The sequence below is a fragment of the Epinephelus fuscoguttatus genome, linkage group LG7, assembly GCF_011397635.1.
Source record: "Epinephelus fuscoguttatus linkage group LG7, E.fuscoguttatus.final_Chr_v1".
In the NCBI taxonomy this organism is placed as follows: Eukaryota; Metazoa; Chordata; class Actinopteri; order Perciformes; family Serranidae; genus Epinephelus; species Epinephelus fuscoguttatus.
The window spans coordinates 6,737,222-6,754,478 of record NC_064758.1 but is presented as its reverse complement, the minus strand read 5'-3'; the positions used below and the strand labels follow the sequence as shown (position 1 = coordinate 6,754,478).

Genomic DNA, 17,257 nt, shown 5'->3' with positions numbered 1-17,257 from the left:
AAGAAAAGGGGAACATCTCTACAGTTTTATCTCCAACACTCAACAAATCACACCAAAACAACATAGACTGATAAATAGCACTGCAACTAAGAGGAAAAATATGTATTTTTGATATGGGGGTGAACTGTCCCATTTACGGGCTCTGCCAGTGATACTACTATTAGTATACCACCAGCCCTGCAGTGCCAGCAGCTTCTCATCATCACTCACCACACCCACTCAGTCGCGAGCAGAGCAGAACTCAGCAGAGGAAGTTAGATGAATACTGCAAGCAGCCCCTAACTAACCACATGACACATGTATAGAGTGGTGGTGAGGAGAGAGAGCAAGTCATATGCACAGATTACAGCAAAATTGTGGCTTTCCCCTTAATGCCCTGTATGTGTGTGTGTGTGTGTGTGTGTGTCTGTGTGCGTGCGTGTGTGTGTGTGTTTCCTCTGGTGGCACTTGTTCGGTGAAAGTAGGCCAAGAAGTGTCAAATAAGGACAGGTTTGGTCTACATGTTTACATCTCACACTTTCTATGCCCGCAGCACCAGCTTCTTCGGGGCTCTTGTCACCTCATTATTATGAAGGTGTTATGAAACTGAGAAGCTGCAATAAGTCATCAAAATTTTTGGCCGGCCTACAGAGCCAGTAAACATCCAAAGCCTACAATCTGAGAGCACACAACTGTGTTTTAGATGAAGTGTGTACAGGAATGTTATCACCAAAGTATGATATCAGGCCAGAAGAGCTTGGGAAAAAATGTTCACGTTCACTTTGAGAATAAAAGAAGTACATTCCAATCTTTCAGTCTCATAACCAGAGAAAATTAAAAAGAGGAAGTACACTGGGGGACAGAAGATGATGATGATTCAGTATAGAACTGAACTGAACTGAAGAAGCTTCTTGGATGAGAGGTGAAACGGCTTCAAGAAACTCAAGCAAGTCCTGACTGAGAATTTTCACAAACATACTGCAATACTTATGTTTTCCCCACCCAGATATAACAACAATGTACCATATGCATATTTAATAAAAGTATTTGTGATGAGCAATGAGCAAAACAAGCAACATTCACATTAAATACCTGTATCAGAACATACATACCTGGTTTCTTTATGAAATAACTCAGAAGTAAACAGAGATGGACCTTGAACATCACATTTTCTGCAATCTGCATGGAGTATATTTGCGTGGTTGCATTTTAATCAGTCCTATTCCTCATACTTTCACCCTAGTCCACACTACAGTTCACAAAATACACTTCATACTGTCATATATCGCTGGTTAGAAATATCTTATTGTTCTATAAGGACCAAAAATGTGTGTTTCTGTGTGTTAGCTGTAAATTTGTAAAAACCTACAGTTCCGCCTCTCAACTTGCTTTCTGGGTCTGATCTTTCTCACTGTCACTGCCCTCAAGCTTAACTGTAAGTGGGAAAAGGCCTACAACAATGTAAAGGATCCACTTCCCTTTTAAAACAACAAATGCGCGTGTGTCCTATAGGGGAGAGTGGGGTTGGTTGGAACATTTTTGTACTGACTTGAAATAACTGTCCATTCATCACAGACGACTTGAGCCATTATCAAGTTTTTTTTAGAGCCCAATCCCCCAAATGTGAAAGGCACAGTTTTGTGAAGAGGAGTGCATTTTCCCAAAACTCTGCATCCTCAGGACAGTTGGGAGAGTGGGTAGGGTAAGTTGGGACACCTTGTTCTGGGCTAAAAAAAACATAATTTAGATAAAAAAAAGTATTTCACTGGCACCTGTCAGATTAATGTGGTTACAATAGGCTACATGTAGCCTATATATTTATGTAAGCTACAACAACTTGAGAGTTGTATACAAAATAAAAATATACAATTTCAATAAAAAAAGCCTTTGTCTTGTTTTTGTTGGCCACCATTCCATTTGGCCTAATTTGTAACATGGTGGGAACTATAAACAATACTGTCCCAACAGCCTGTGGATAACCATCCAAAACAGACACATTTTGGACTCCTGCTAGCTACCAACGAAAGGACAGACAGCTAACACTAGCACAAACTGAAAAATCAGCTTTTGACAACTTATTTTTTGTGTGTGGCATAACTAAAAACAGCATGGTAGAAAAAAAAACAAAAGAGACAAAAAAGTCCCTACAGCTGTAGATGTCAAAACTCTGAATATAATGTAAGGAACAGTTAGAGGTTCTCTACCTTGAGGCGAAAGCAAAGAGGGTGTGGCTGAGTATGAGCAAGGGTGCAGCAGCGGGGAGAACGGTGCGACTGATTACCCAGAGCCCTAACTGGAGGGAGGCCCTTGAGAAGCCTGGGATGAAAAGTTTGGTTTTGTTTGCAAAACTGGCTGAATAAATCAGTTGAAAGACTGAACTTATAAAAAAAAAACAAATAGTGGAACCTCTCTGAGACCTCTCTCACTCCTTTAAGTCGCAAAATGGTTTAGTGCGCCCCTGCGCTAGGATTCATCTTTATACACTGCTAGAGTTGAGTGGGTGACTGCTCGATGCTGCTGGAGCACCAGCATTCACTGTCAAATCTTTCCCCAAGAAAAAAAAGTGTGTGAGAGATACATGGATCAAGAGAGGAAGTGCGGGGGCCCACAGAGACTATTAGTGAATAAGACCCAGAATTTGGTTCTAAACCCCTGAGTATGAGCATGGTGACTGACAAAAGACAATCATAATATATAGGCTACATACATACTGTATATAGATGTGATGTATATATGTGATGTACAGATGTATGTATGTATACATACACACACACACACACACACACACACATATACAGATATACATTAGCTATATATCCAGGCCATATACTGTGTGTAAGTTATTTCTTGAAACATCATTGGTTCTTTACAAATTCCAAACAGTCATCTGAAATGTGAAAATGTGATAAATCATTTCCAGCACTGTGCCTCATGATCTGCCTGCTGACAGGAAAATTATATTTAACATTATAACCACTTTAGCCCCTCATTGATTCATGTGATACAGTGGCCTTTAATGTGTAAAAAGTAAAGAAGTAATTTTATAAATGAGAGAATGTGAGGGTCTGACAGTCTGCTTCTCCTCAGTTGAGCCACTCTGATCTTTTCATGAGTTAAAACCCACAATGACATATGTTCAAACTTCTTGAACAGGGACCAAATGGCCCTCCAGCTCTTGCGGTGTGAGACCCGCTCCCGGCGGCGGAGGGCGCAAGCGGCCACCACTTGCTCCACTGCCCCCCCCTGTTAAAAACTCCAGCGCAGTCTGTGTATTGCCTTATTTGGTGCGGAGCCCCTAAATGTAACACCGGAGAGATGCTACAGTCCGCTGCTGCTGCTGGAGTGCGCGCGGAGGAGCGTGCTCGTGCGTGACAACCCATAAACAAACTGTATGTGTAGGAATGAGGTGAGATGGATGGATGAGCTACATCCACCTTTACATCATCTCCTGTGACTGACTATCGCGGTGTCAAACGTCACACTAAGCTACATGCACAGAGATTACAACTATTACAGCCGCAAACTGACTGTGTCAACCAAAGCTTCAGATACATCGGATAAGTTATTGGTGACAGCTACAAGACACACATTCACAGCGCGCAGCCTGGACCGCAGTCACATCAACACAAGATTTCAGTCAAGACAAATCATCTGAGAGAAACTCTCCCATAGTGATCACACAGCATCACTCTCACACCACAGCGGGACACAACTTACATGTGTACTGTAGCCTGTGATCTTCAAGTGAGTGTGTCCGGTGTCTCTCCGGTCCGTTCAGTCAGTGCGCGCAGCAGCCTGCAGTTCACTTGGTCACAGAGGGTGTGTTTGTGTGTAGCCGCTGTGTATGAGTGTGCTGCACCGACGTCCCGGTCCTCCCTCCCAGCGCGCAGTCACGGTGGGGGGAAATGGGTGTATTGGCTGTGCTGGTGGCGTAAAGGAAAAAACAGACAGCTCTGTCGCTCTTTTCTACCTCTGCGTCTCTCTCTCTCTCTCTGCCCTCACCGTGAGAGCCTTAATTGGTAAACGGATAAAGCAAAAGAAGTGCTGGGGGTGTTTCTGTCTCTCTCTCCTCCTCTCGCTCTGTCTCTCTCTGCTCCGTGCGTTTTTTTTAAAACATGGGTGACGTCATGACCGCGCCTTCGGGATTTTAAAGGTATGAGGTGACCGGCCCGTGGAGTGCCACCTATCTCTCCCATCTTCTTTTTGTTTTACCCTGTGTGTGTGTGTGTGTGTGTGTGTGTGTGTGTGTGTGTGTGTGTGTGTGTGTGTGTGTGAGAGAGAGGTCCCCACATCTCTCTGCACCCTCTGCCCTCTCTTTCCTGTTATCTGTTATTGTTCATACAGACTGGTGATGAAATGTAATGCAGTGAAAATGGTGAGCTGCGTTTCTCTCTTTCAAACCCTGCTCTCACTCAGTATGGGGGTTGGGAAGGGCGTGTGTGCGTGCGACCAGCGTGAGAGTGTGTTAGAGGGAGAAAGAGAGATGGATTGTGTGTGTGTGTGTGTGAGTGTCCGTGTGTGTGCGTGTGTGTGTGTGTGTGTGTGTTTGAGTGCTCTCCAGCTGAGCATTGGCTCAGAAAACAAGAATGTTCGGCCTTTGCTGTGCCCTGTACTTACAGTTCAGCAGTCTGGTGGGAGGACGGAGGGAGGAGAGGGGAGGCTGTGGGGGAGGTGGAGGGGGAGTGGTTGGGGAGATGAAAGTGAGAGTGAAGGAGAATAAAGAGGGCTTACAGATTGAAGACATTTAGAAAATCTTTTAATAAAAATTCTCATTTGGCTTTTCGTGTGTCTGTGATTGTGAGTTTTTAGAAACCTAATAACTAATAAGGAGAGATGTGACATTTTGGAAAACAGCCCGCTGAGAGTTTGATGAGACTCAGGGCAAGTGGCCTTGGAGCAGAAGAAAGGAGCTGGGGATTTCAGGGGGACAGCCTAGGTGAAGGCTCTCAGGAAGCCAGGTAGACAGTGAACCCCCGTAGGTCCACAACAGAGCGGGACTCCTCAGGATGATGATGACAATGACGGGACCTTCTGGAGCACAGCCACAAAGATGGGACCCAAGCTGATCATGGCCATGGAGATGAGACACTCCCGAAATACAGCCACAGACACAGGACCCCTCTGGAACCTGGCTCAGGGACTTGAGGTTAGAAAAGGCAGCTGGTAACTGATGACCTGGCTGTAGGTTGGACTCATGAAGGACTGAGCAGGAGAACAGTGAAAGGACTGCTGCAGGCCAATGCAGGAAAAGAATGGGATGCTGGCTGGGATAGCTGACACAAGGTCAGGTCCAGGCTTTGGCTGGGCATTGATGGTGGTGCTGGGCTGTGGAGACTCTGGGTTGCTGGACAGCAGAGGCTCTGTGGTGCAGCTGAGTCTCTGTGGTGCAGGGTAGCCTCAAGACCTTCAAGACCCTCAAGACCCATGCTTCCTTATAGGGGCCATGGCCACTTGATACCTTGTGGGAAATAGCCAAACGACTCCTCAGGAAAGTGGATTGCTCAAAGTCTTCAGAGTCAGGATCTGACAGCAGGTTAACTGGCTTGGATTTAGGAGCAGTCCGGGATCGAACTGGCAGCCCTCTTGCTGTGAGGCGACAGTGCTAACCACCACATCACTGTGCCGCCCCTGAACTTATTTTTAATCAATTAATTTTCTTTTTAATGATCACTCCTAATGTTGATCTAGCATGATAAATGTGAGATAGTATTTACAGTAATTATGGTAAGCATGATGTATTTTCGTGTGCATTAATTTTGTGCATTGAAAGTACCTTTTATCCAAAGTGCTTTCACAGTTTTTGCCTCATATTCCCCCAGTCACACACAAGCAGTTTGGGGTTTGGTGTTTTGCCCAAGGACAAGAAGAGCTGCTAATAAAACTGTCAACCATGTGATGGAAAACCTACTCTGAGCAAGTTAGCAACTGGGTGCTAACATTAAGATACATAACGTTGCTAAGCACAGGAATGACTGTTTCTTACAAGTCGAACATACACCAATACCAGCGAGGCTCCCAGAACAGAGTAGACCATGATTTCATAGGCTAACAGAGCCTGCTGCACTTGCATTGCAGTATAAAGTTCCACAAAAGGAAACATAAAAAAAAATACATCCAGCCTACTTCTACTAAAATTTAGCTAAAGTTTGCGCAGTTTCTCAACATTGTTCCATTGCTCAACATTGATTGTAGGTCTACAATTGAAGTTAAGTCGGATTTATACTTGTGCATCAGCTCTATACAGAGCCTTCCTTGTAGTCTACACATATGGCCTTCGCCGTTGTTAGCATTTATACTTGTGCTGTGGTGTGTCTGTGTCACTCTAAAGTTACATCTCCAAAACTCTAGTATGTGGTGGGGTTTCTGTGAAGTGCTGTAAAGTTTAGTAGATTCAAAACACACCTAAAATACACATCAAACATGGTTTAATAGCGACAATTTCAAATACTAGTACACAAATTGGCTTCATAATAACTTGCAGGATTTACAGCCAAAGGTACTTGTCTTTTGCTGGACACATTTTCCCCACAAATACAACATGCTAATGTTATTAGCACAAGCCTTTGGCAATTTACATTGTATAAAATTAACCTTGCGGCTAGCAGACATTTCCTCTTCTCATATGAAAACAGGTAAAGATAGCACGCATATCCCAAAAAACTTAATGCTGGGTGCTGGACCAAAAGGTAAGAATGAAATAAAAGATAAAGTCCGCACACCAGAAGCTGCTCCTTGAAGAATTTATTGGATGTAACGTTTCGGGCTCCTGCCCTTCTCATATGAAACCAGGGACAACAGCAACGTTTAACAAAGGTAACGAGACAAAATTCGGCTCCATTACAACTCACCAGGTTCACTGATTAAAAAAACTGTCTTATAGGCCTACTAACCAAGTTTTCCAAACAAATACAACTTGCTAACATTATTAGCACAAGCCTATGGCATTTAACATTGTATAAATTAGCCTAGCGATGAGCGGTTATTTCCTCTACTCATATGAAGCCAGGATAAAACACACACAAGACTGAAAATGCTATTTTTGTGGAGGCTTCATTGTCTTCACAATTTATTGTTTCTCATGTGAAATAAAAGAAAATAAAAGCTTTATTTCCACCCAGGCCTGGAGCCTATCCCAGCTGACATCAGGCGAGAGGCAGGGTACACCCTGGACAGGTCGCCACACTATCGCAGGGCTGACACATAGAGACAAACAACCATTCACGCTCACATTCACACCTACGGACAATTTAGAGTCACCAATCAACCTAGTCCCCAATCTGCATGTCTTTGGACTGTGGGAGGAAGCCGGAGTGCCCGGAGAGAACCCACGCTGACACGGGGAGAACATGCAAACTCCGCACAGAAGGGCTCCCACGCCCGGGATCAAACCGGCAACCCTCTTGCTGTGAGGCGAGAGTGCTAACCACACCACCGTGCCGCCCTGGGCATATTTCCATCAAAATAAATTTATTCACTGGGTCTTCACATTCTCAAATGATGGGTAAACATTAGACTTTAGTCTTGGTTATTGCAGCCAAAAACAGAATAAGTAGTGTCTTTTGCTCAAAACATCTGTACTACCTGGTCAGAGAGGGAATAAAATAATAACCATGGTCACCTAGCTGGAGTTGGTGGCTGTAGGCTTTTACAACAAACCCCATAGGATGTCACTTGGAGCTCCAACTCTGACTGGCTTTTGGGAACACACGCTTTCTGTTCTGTTAGCCTCGATGTAGGAGGAGCAAAAGGGAAAGATGTTGTTTTCTAGTCTCTAGACACACCAGGGACACAAAGTGCAAAATCTGAAATTTGAAATGGGGGAATTCAAATCACATACATTTAAATACAGTGGATGGTTGTCAGATTAAAAATTTAAGATGTTATGAATTAAGGTTAATCTTAATTTCAGCATTAGACTTATGTATTCTGTAGTGATTGCATTTCAAAGCTTGATATTCAGTTGCTTGTAATTTTCCTATTATTGCCTTTCTTTGCCCCTACTGGCAACACATGTAACCTATGCATAAGAACTGCAGTACATCCATGTCTAACATAAATTGGCCTTGTTGAATCTTTCTGCAAGTTTCTTAACATTTTGTTCATTGTTCTTTCCTGTCAAACAGGGTAAGGCTCGTATCTTCTACCTATTTCCATTCTTCGTGCTAAGCTCAACTAACAGGAGCAGCTTTGTATTTACGGCACAGTCATAAGAGTGATCTTCTCATTTAACTCTAGGCAATAAAGTAAATAAGAGCATTGCATAAAATGTCGAGCTGTTCCTTTAGTATATGTTGTGGTGTCATGTGGTTTGGCATCATGCAACATTCCTACATGCTTACTTGGAAAAATGTTGTACTTTTCGTCAATGTCTTTTTTGTCTCTTTAAAAATGTAGCATACAAGCATTCATGATAGTTCTCTGTGTGAGAGAGGAGGCTGCAGCATGGCGCAAAGACAGAAGACAGAGGGAGAAAAATAGAGGAGTGGAGGAGGCACGGAGCAAGAGAAAAGTGATGAAGAAAGTTCTATCTGTGTGTGTGTGTGTGTGTGTGTGTGTGTGTGTGTGTGTGTGTGTGTGAATCAGTGTGTATTAATAAGAGCCAGATGTTTGCCGTTGTGGTTGTGAGCTCGTCCAGTCGGTCAGTGACATCATCTGTATGCAACTTGTTTAAGTTACATCACCAGAGGCTCATTTGTTGGGGTAAAAACACAAATAGACACACACACACACACACACGCAGTGAGAGAGGCACAGTGTGACAAACATAGGGGTTAAAATCTTACCATTACTTCCACATATCTGTAACCCCCAATAACATTGTTAGGAGAAGATGTCAGGGACCAAGGGCGTAACAACTCGCCACTGTAATTTTTTAAATTATAAATTGCTGAATACTTTTGTAATAATTACAAGGTATTCATGAGGTAACAAGACAGTGACAATATGAAGTTATGTTGTTTTACAAAACTCAAATGAATTATACCAATTTGAAAAAAATGTTTTTTTGGGAAATGACATTGTATAAAATTTTTAAATATGGAGCACCCATTATTTACCAGCAGTGCTCCAAGTTGGCCAATTCTCACCTGTATGCAGTACCGGCAATTTTTTACATTTTACTGTTTGGTGTACCATTACTTGTTCTTGTGCACCAGCACTTCTCACAACCTGACGATACTCTCCATATCAGATTCCTTGGGCAATTCACAATGGCCCTTAATGAACTTCATTGCCCAAGGGGCACTATGTGACACTCACCTGTTCCCTTTCTCGCCTGCCTGCATTTCTCTATCTGCAGAAAGTCTGGTAACATTACATAACAGTAATGTTGTACATACCGTATGCACAAGCACAAGACAGGAGGCCTAAGCAGTTATTAGACCCATAAACAGCACATTAAACCCCAATTGCAGGTAATCGAACAAATACGTCTCTTTCACATTCCTTGAACCCTTGCCCCCAATCTGACTAAAACTGAAAGGCACTCACACATGCGCATAAAAGTAACTTCCATATGACAAACTATAGCAATTATGGAAAACCGTTACTCATTAAATGGAATGTAGTCCATATTTAGACATGTCAAATATGGAGTGGCTTTTATGACCAGCTTAAGCAGATGAATCAGTTCCACAGAAACAGCACAAAGAACACACAAACAAACGTGACCAAAATGAGGTGACAGTGAGCCAAAGCATAATGATAGTGTGACAGTAACTCTTCACTCTCAAGGATTGGTACCAATTTCTAATGAGGCACCCTTTATACAATGTTTAGAAGTTGTCGTCAATGGCTTTAGTAATGCTTTTTAAATCCTGTTATGGATACATTATAGGCCAATAATAACAACAAATATTGGGTTCTCAGGTTGGGAAAAGACTTGATGGATCAATAGCCCTTTATTTTTGACTTGCTTACATGCGTAACTTCAGACTTGATGGCTTATTAGAAAGAAACGTATGATTTTTTTTATTGTTGTATTACCATAATAACTTAACCCTAACCTGCTGAAGGAATTTCAAGCAACCTGGTTATTCAAAAGATGTTCTCATTAATGACTCGTAATGGAGCTATAAAGTATTTGTAAATGATTTATAACCCATTAATAATGGCCTTTTGTGTGTGATCATGGACACACCTCCAACACAGCTGCAGGCTATCATGCAATCATGGGCTGTACTGATTCACTTTGATGAACTTTTTTCGACATAGTATTTTCCTGCCATTTAAAGGGCACTTCATTCAGATAGTAAGATTTGCCTACACGGACAGGTTCACAGCATGCGCACAGTTTGCTTGTTACACACAGGGACACACAGATGTGTTGTGGCTGAGAGAAATAATACATCATTAATGAGGTAAATATGAATGATGATGTTCTTATCTTAAAAAAGGTGGTTGCTAACAAGTGGCTAAATGAGACTACAGAACATCACAATGCCAACCATGGCTTTCCAGCGTTGTTTCAGTAGGGATGTTAAACACGCTACCAAAGTGTAGCTTGTTTAAAGCTGAACATTAACTTTTTACTTCTGGCGATTACATTTAGGCTTCAAAAATCATAAAAGTTGTGTTCATTTATGAAGATTATCTTGCTGAACAAAACATGCAACTAACATAAACCTTTGTTTACCACCAAGCTTATTTTCTGCAATAATCCAAAATCCTATGGAAAAATAACATAGGCTTTTTGACAAGGGAACCAGGGCAACACTAACTTCCGCATCAGCCTACAGAAAAACATCATCCCTGCAGCGCTCTATTTCAGAAGCTAAAAGTTTAGTTATGTTTTTTCTGTCAAGTTAATAACTATGGTTTTTAGTTATGCCGCTTAAATGTCCCACAATATTTGCTGCAGTGACATTAGTGCTCTTATTGCATCACTCTAAGCAGAAAACTGCTTGCATCTCCAGTCAGCTGAATAATAAGGATGCACCTAATATGGGTAGATCATTGGTATCAGTCAATATCGGCTTTAAAATCAACTATAATTATTGGCCAACATGCTTTCTCTCAATTTGCACAATGAATGAATATTACAAACATTGAAAAGCACTGTATTTCATGCTTCCATCTGCTGGTGGGCCATCAAGATAAAAGTATGCATGTATAATATGATGTTAATCCACTACAGAAGAGACCTGATGATCACTAAAATTAGGTAGGGGAAAAACTGGATTTATCGATATTGGTATTGGATATCGGTCAAATGAGTTGTTACATCTCAGCATATCAGATATCGGCAAAAAATCCAATATTGTGCATGCCTACTAAATAATGTAAATAGCAGTGCACAAGGTGCAGGCGCACTTTGCTTTTAAAGGGAGTTGGAGATGACACTCAAATTGGTAAAATTATGCTAAAAACACACCTATGATTAGGCTGATTAAAGGGACTAAATACAATCCCTTTGACCCTTGCACCTTACTTTGCACCCAGATTATGCACCATTTAACTAGCAAAAAAGAAGTTGGGACACACCTCAGTTATTGAGAGTGTGCCCACCTGATGACACTGTACTTTGCACTTGTACACTCAACTTCATATTAAAACCATTTTAATTTTTCTGTAGTAAGACACATCAGTGGCCATCACATCATCTGTGGAAAAGATACCAGATTTATTGCTATTTAGCTAAGCTATTGTGGTTTAACCATTGATGATGGCTGGACTACTGAGGCACCACTGCATTCAGATGAAACTGCCTATCAAGCCAGTTGAACCCAGCCAGCCATTGTAGTTTTGCTTCACTAGATACAATGTAGGATAATGCCATAAATAGATAGGTTAGGGTTAGAGAGTGATGCCACTTGTCAGAAGGCTAGATTTGTGATGAATTTCCACAGTGGGTCTAATGAACACATCATCATTGAACATTAGTAGGCTACCTGGATTTCCATAGAAATACTCAGGTACACTTTTTGCCGTGTGTATATTGATATGAACATGGGCTATTTTGAACAAAATTTTAATTTCCCTCATCTGAACTGAAATGAGTGTAACATTTAAACACACAACACAAATACAAAATAAACTCCAAACTGAAATGAACTGAACAGTAAAACATTTCTGTAATCTTCTGCAGAAACAACAAGACAGCACACAGTCAGACCACTACAGAACAAGAGCTCATTGTCATTACAGCACAAACCAGCACTTAAAACCTCCCTCACCTGCAAATACACTCCCTCAGCACACTTAATATGTGGTATCAACTCTTACCACAGGCACAGCAAACTATACTGTGAGGATTTGAAGTCATAAAACCCAGTCAGGGCCGAGCAGAGCAGCAGACTCTGGTGTCTGCCGCAGGGTGAGTCACACAGACTCAAGACGTCAGAACTTCAGGAATAATGAGATGTTTGCAAGTGTACTATGTGTGTATGCTGGTGAGTGTGCATATGAGTACAGTATTCGTGTGTGTGGTTTTGGTGCCCTGCATGTATGTGTTGTATAAGGGGTTTCCTTCTGGGAAAGCCCTCTGCATGTAATTTTGTCTGTGTGTATGTGTTGGTGTGTGTGTGTGCAAATGTGTGTGTAGGCTCTCGTGGAAAGTGTGAGTCTGTTTTCTTTCTTTGTATTCCCACACTGCACAGACTGTGGTAATCTGTCTCTTAAACTAGCCTGGAGATGAAATCATTTGGTGCATATCATGAGAAAATCCTGCAAAGAAAGAAACCAGAAGTGATGCCTCGCATAGTATGCCTCTGCGAACCAGTCAAGATGGGATTCACATTTTGAAGCCAGGTTTGTGAAAACATGGATGCTTCACACACATCTTCTCCCGGCAGCACAGAGGATCTTTACAATCAGCACAGTTGGACACCCAAGATTAGTTCAGCATCTAACCAGATGTCTCTCCTTCTGTTCCTGGGATATGATGTTGAATAATGAATGAAGTGTTTTTGCGAAATATTATGATGGCACAGTGAAGCTGACCTTTGACCTTTTGGATATAAAATGTCATCACCATTTTATCCTATTAGACATTTGTGTCAAATTTTGTCATAGTCAAGGTTGCAGAGTAAAGGAATACAAGGAACTAGATTATTTAGAATACAAAATATGAGTAACTGTATTCCATTACAATTACAGTTTAAATGGGTGGTATGCTGAATACACTTACTGTCTTTAAAAATAGCTAACAGAATGCTACTTGAGTGACCATCAGCTTGATTACATTGTTTACTATTGGAACATCTGAACAAGCTCTGAATGATGCATCACTGCAGTTTTTGAACTTTTGTTGGACGCCCTGTTTCTGTTTATTCCTGTTGCCAACACTGAAAGCTCTGCAAAGAACCAAGAATGGCTGATTCAGGAAGCTGAAATGAGGGATTATCCACACAGCACAAAAATATAAAAAAGGTGTCAGCTGGCTGGAGGGAGATCACCAAGGAAAGCTTCTGATCTATCACTGATAACAAGCTATTTGAGGTTGGCTATAGTGTATGTCATTTTAAGTAAATATCACAACATAAAATGTGTGTTTTCTGTTTAAAAATTACAAATGTAGAAAGACAGATAGTACCTGGCCATCTTCTAAAGGTGGTTATGTCTCTAGTCAAGCACACAGCAGATAGGTACCTGGTTCCTTTTTCATATACATTTTGGGGTCATTATCCTGCTGGAAGACAACTTTTTAAAACTGGGCTGTATGTTTTGTTCCAAAATGCCTTGTTGTGATTTCACTGTGCTCTGCACAGATTAAAGGCACTCAGTACCGGAGGCAGCAAAGCAACCACAAATGGGTTGCTTTGCTGCCTCCTCCTTGGGCCTCCTCCAGGGTTGTGACAGCACAAGATGTAAACATTAATGGCATCCTCCTTGGCTGAGCTGTAACATCAGTGAGCTTGGTAGTGCCAGGTGAGCTTCAAGTAGATGCACACATCCTTCTGCACAGTGATATGGTTGATGGGTGTGGTTCGGTAGAAAGAAAATAGTTGCCATATGAAACTGCTCACAGCAAGGTCTGTGGATTATCTTGAGTAACCGTGTCATGATTTCTAAAAAGAGACATTGCTGTTGAGGTTTTCAAATGTATATCTGGTGCTTTGAGTGCCACAAGCTGAGTGCCATCTAGTTCCATAATATTGGAGAGAAGGCAGACATCTCTCTGGCTGATATCTCATACACTTCTCACACCAAAACAATCTAGACTGATAATATAGACTGAAATATTTTTGATTTGGGGGTCAACTGCCCCTATAAGATCATACAGGCAGGTATCAGGCAGGCAGAGGAAGTGGTTGTAACGCCTATTGAAGAGTCAGTAAGACAATTATTTATTTATTTAACCTTTACTTAGCCAGGACAGTCCCTTTAAGATACAAGCTCTTTTTTGGCACAATCAGCATAATCATAATCAGATCTAACAGGGAACAAGTGGAAATGTGCTAGTATATGCGGGGCTGATGAGGAAAATGTACACAGTGTGTTGGTGAGAGGGAATGTGAGGTGACCTTAACTGGCAAGAAAGTCTGAGGATCTCTATTTAAAAGATCTTTTAATTTCAACACTCTTCAAGGTGAACTGTGTATAATTATGAAATTTAGATTGTAAAAAAAGGATTGCAAGTAGATATTTTTACCTCATCAGAATAGATGCAGTAGTTTGAGGTTGGTTGTCAAAGAAAATAAAACTTCTGATTGTCCAAATCCCTGCTAGTCCTACAAAGCAAACCCCACCCAGGTAAACTGTGTTGATTAAACAAACACTTTGAAGTAGGTCTAGATTGGACAGGGTGGTGCATGAAGAGTGAAGACAGATGAAATGCAGAACATTTAGCTACTTTGGTAAGTCTGCTCCAACGTCCAGCTCGCTCTTTCTGTTTTCACTCCCTCTCTGGCCATATTAAGAAAATCACTTAGATTGGAGGAGAGCAGAGTTGACAAATCGAGGGAGAGAGAAAGAGGGAGAGAGAGAGAGAGAGAGAGTAAGAGAGAGAGAGAGAAAGAGAAATCTGGACCTATTCCCAGATCTTCAGTTCCTGTTGGGTAATGAGTATTATTGGGGCTAAGACAGGATGAGTGTGTCTGTGGTCTTGTAATCATCACTGAGTAAGTTACAGTAAAAGTACAATAGCTTGCTGTTGTGCGTGTGTGTGCACTACAAGTGGATATTGAAATTAGATTCACATTCACAGCCTTTAAAAGGAGACCTGACTGGGCTGAATGAATCAGAGTACAGGAATCTATTACTAGTAGCTACTGGCCATTTCAGCAAGACACACACGCACTTACACATGCACATAAACACACAAAAGCGCAGACACACTCACAAATATTCTTGTACGTCTATCTTTGTGGGCCCTCACTGACATAATGCATTCCATAGTCCTTACCCCAACCCTAACCATCACACCTAACCCCTAACACTTACCCTTACCCTAAATCTAAATGTAACCTAAACCCTTAAACCTAGTGTTAACCCTCTAACAGGCCTTTGAAGAAGTAAGGAGTGGCCAAAATATCTTAATTTGGAAAAATGTCCTCACTCTGTTGATTTAAAAGGCAGTCCTCACTATGTAGCAAGTACAAGTATACCCCCACACACTCTCTAAAATCACACAGTAATCAGTGATGTAGGTCCGGCCCTGACAAGAGTGGTCTCTCTCCGACTGAATCCCCTCTGAAGTTTTGCCTATATTGTGCTCTATACAGCTCTTTAACCCCCCTTACCATCTGTTAATATAGGTTGGGGACATTTAACAACCTGGGAATGCACATACACGAGTACATTTAAACACTCTGATGCCTTCTCTATCTTACAAACACAGCCTTTTAAGGTAAGTTCTCCCTTCCTCTCTCTCTGCCTCTCTTTCTCTGCCTGTCTGTCTTTGCCTCCTCTTAGTAACTCTGTTTCTGTCTCTTTCAGCCTGCCTGCACACCCCCCACCCCCAAACTTCCACCATCACCACTCCTCATTGTGTTTCTACCCTCCTTATTTTTTGCTGTTTCTCTGGCTCTTTCCCCAAGCAAGCACTGCTGGATTCCCTCTTGACCAGCGTGCCTCTCTTGGGTCTTCTACTCTCCTGAACTCATCTAAACAGAGAGGAGGGTCAAGAACGGCGACAAACAGTCCAACCAGATCGAGTGAGAAAAAGAGCAAAGCAAACAAACAGAGGAATCGCAGTGATGCAGAGAGATGGACTCTGGATATCAGTGTTTTTGTCCTGAGTCAGGGTGCAAAATGGTGTTGCGGGCATTTTTGCAGCGTGACCACATAACAAGGGCAGCAACATACTTTGATCAGACTGGATACTAGGGCAAGATAACATTTCCTACATGTGGGTCAGAGGCTGAAAAAGATGAAGAACCCCCAACCGTTTGTAGTTTGGCGGCCTCTGCATTTGTGTGTGTGGTATAGAGATGGAGAGATGGGCTCCAGTAGTTTTGTCCATATAAGGGAGGAGGAATGTGGAGAGAGAGCAGCTATGAATGACTGATCTCCCTCTCACCCTCCCTCCCTCTTTTCTCTGCTAAATCTAGTTTTGTTGCGCTACATCTTCTGGATTCTTTTTGTTGCTTTCACATGTGTGCACAAAATGTGCATTGGTGCAAATGTCTGTCAAGTGTTCATATACACAAATGAACTTATGCACGAGGTATACTTATATAAACACACACACACACACACACACACACACATCTGGATCAGACAGAGAAGTGTTTCAGAGGCTGTCTGATCCCCAGTGACATCATCATGACCCCACTGGCTCACTGACTTGTCAGTTACCTGTGAATGACTCAATGTGTGTGTGTTTTTTAGAAAGAGAGAGAGAGACAGAGAAAGAGAGGCTCCTCTTGCTCATCCAGGTGACACTGCGTGAGTTATATGCATTACATCACCCCTGCAAAAAACACACAGGTACCGTTCACACACTCATGTACACATCACACCTGTGCGACTCATTTGCTGTACGTGTGACTGTGCATGAGTGTGTATTCCTGGAATCTCTTTGTCTCTCTGTCAGTCATCCGCTCTCGTATACATAGGGTGGCAATTGTCGTCTTCACCTGCATCTGGACTGGATTCACTTGAAACAGATGTTGTCATACAAATTATGATGTCACCCCCAGATGATGTCACACCCAAAAGTATTTGAAAGTGATGTGTGTGTGTGTGTGTGTGTGTGTGTGTGTGTGTGTGTGTGTGTGTGTGTGTGTGTATTAGTGCAAAATACACACACAGGAAAGAATGTGCATGTGAGTGTGTTCTCTAGTTAGAGGAAAAAAAGACTGCTGGGCGGAAAGGGGCGGAGATGTAAGAGAAAACA

The 17,257-nt window shown here is 42.0% G+C and overlaps 1 protein-coding gene across 1 annotated transcript in view; it reads right to left on the bottom strand.

Moving 5' to 3' along the window:
• The window catches only part of flna (filamin A, alpha (actin binding protein 280)), a 68,232-nt gene extending 64,329 nt beyond the window's left edge, over nt 1-3,903 (bottom strand). The window contains exon 1 of the mRNA XM_049581629.1: nt 3,697-3,903. The gene's annotated coding sequence lies outside the window, so the exon portion shown is untranslated. The remainder of the gene's footprint in view (nt 1-3,696) is intronic.
• Between the last annotated feature and the right edge of the window lie 13,354 nt (nt 3,904-17,257).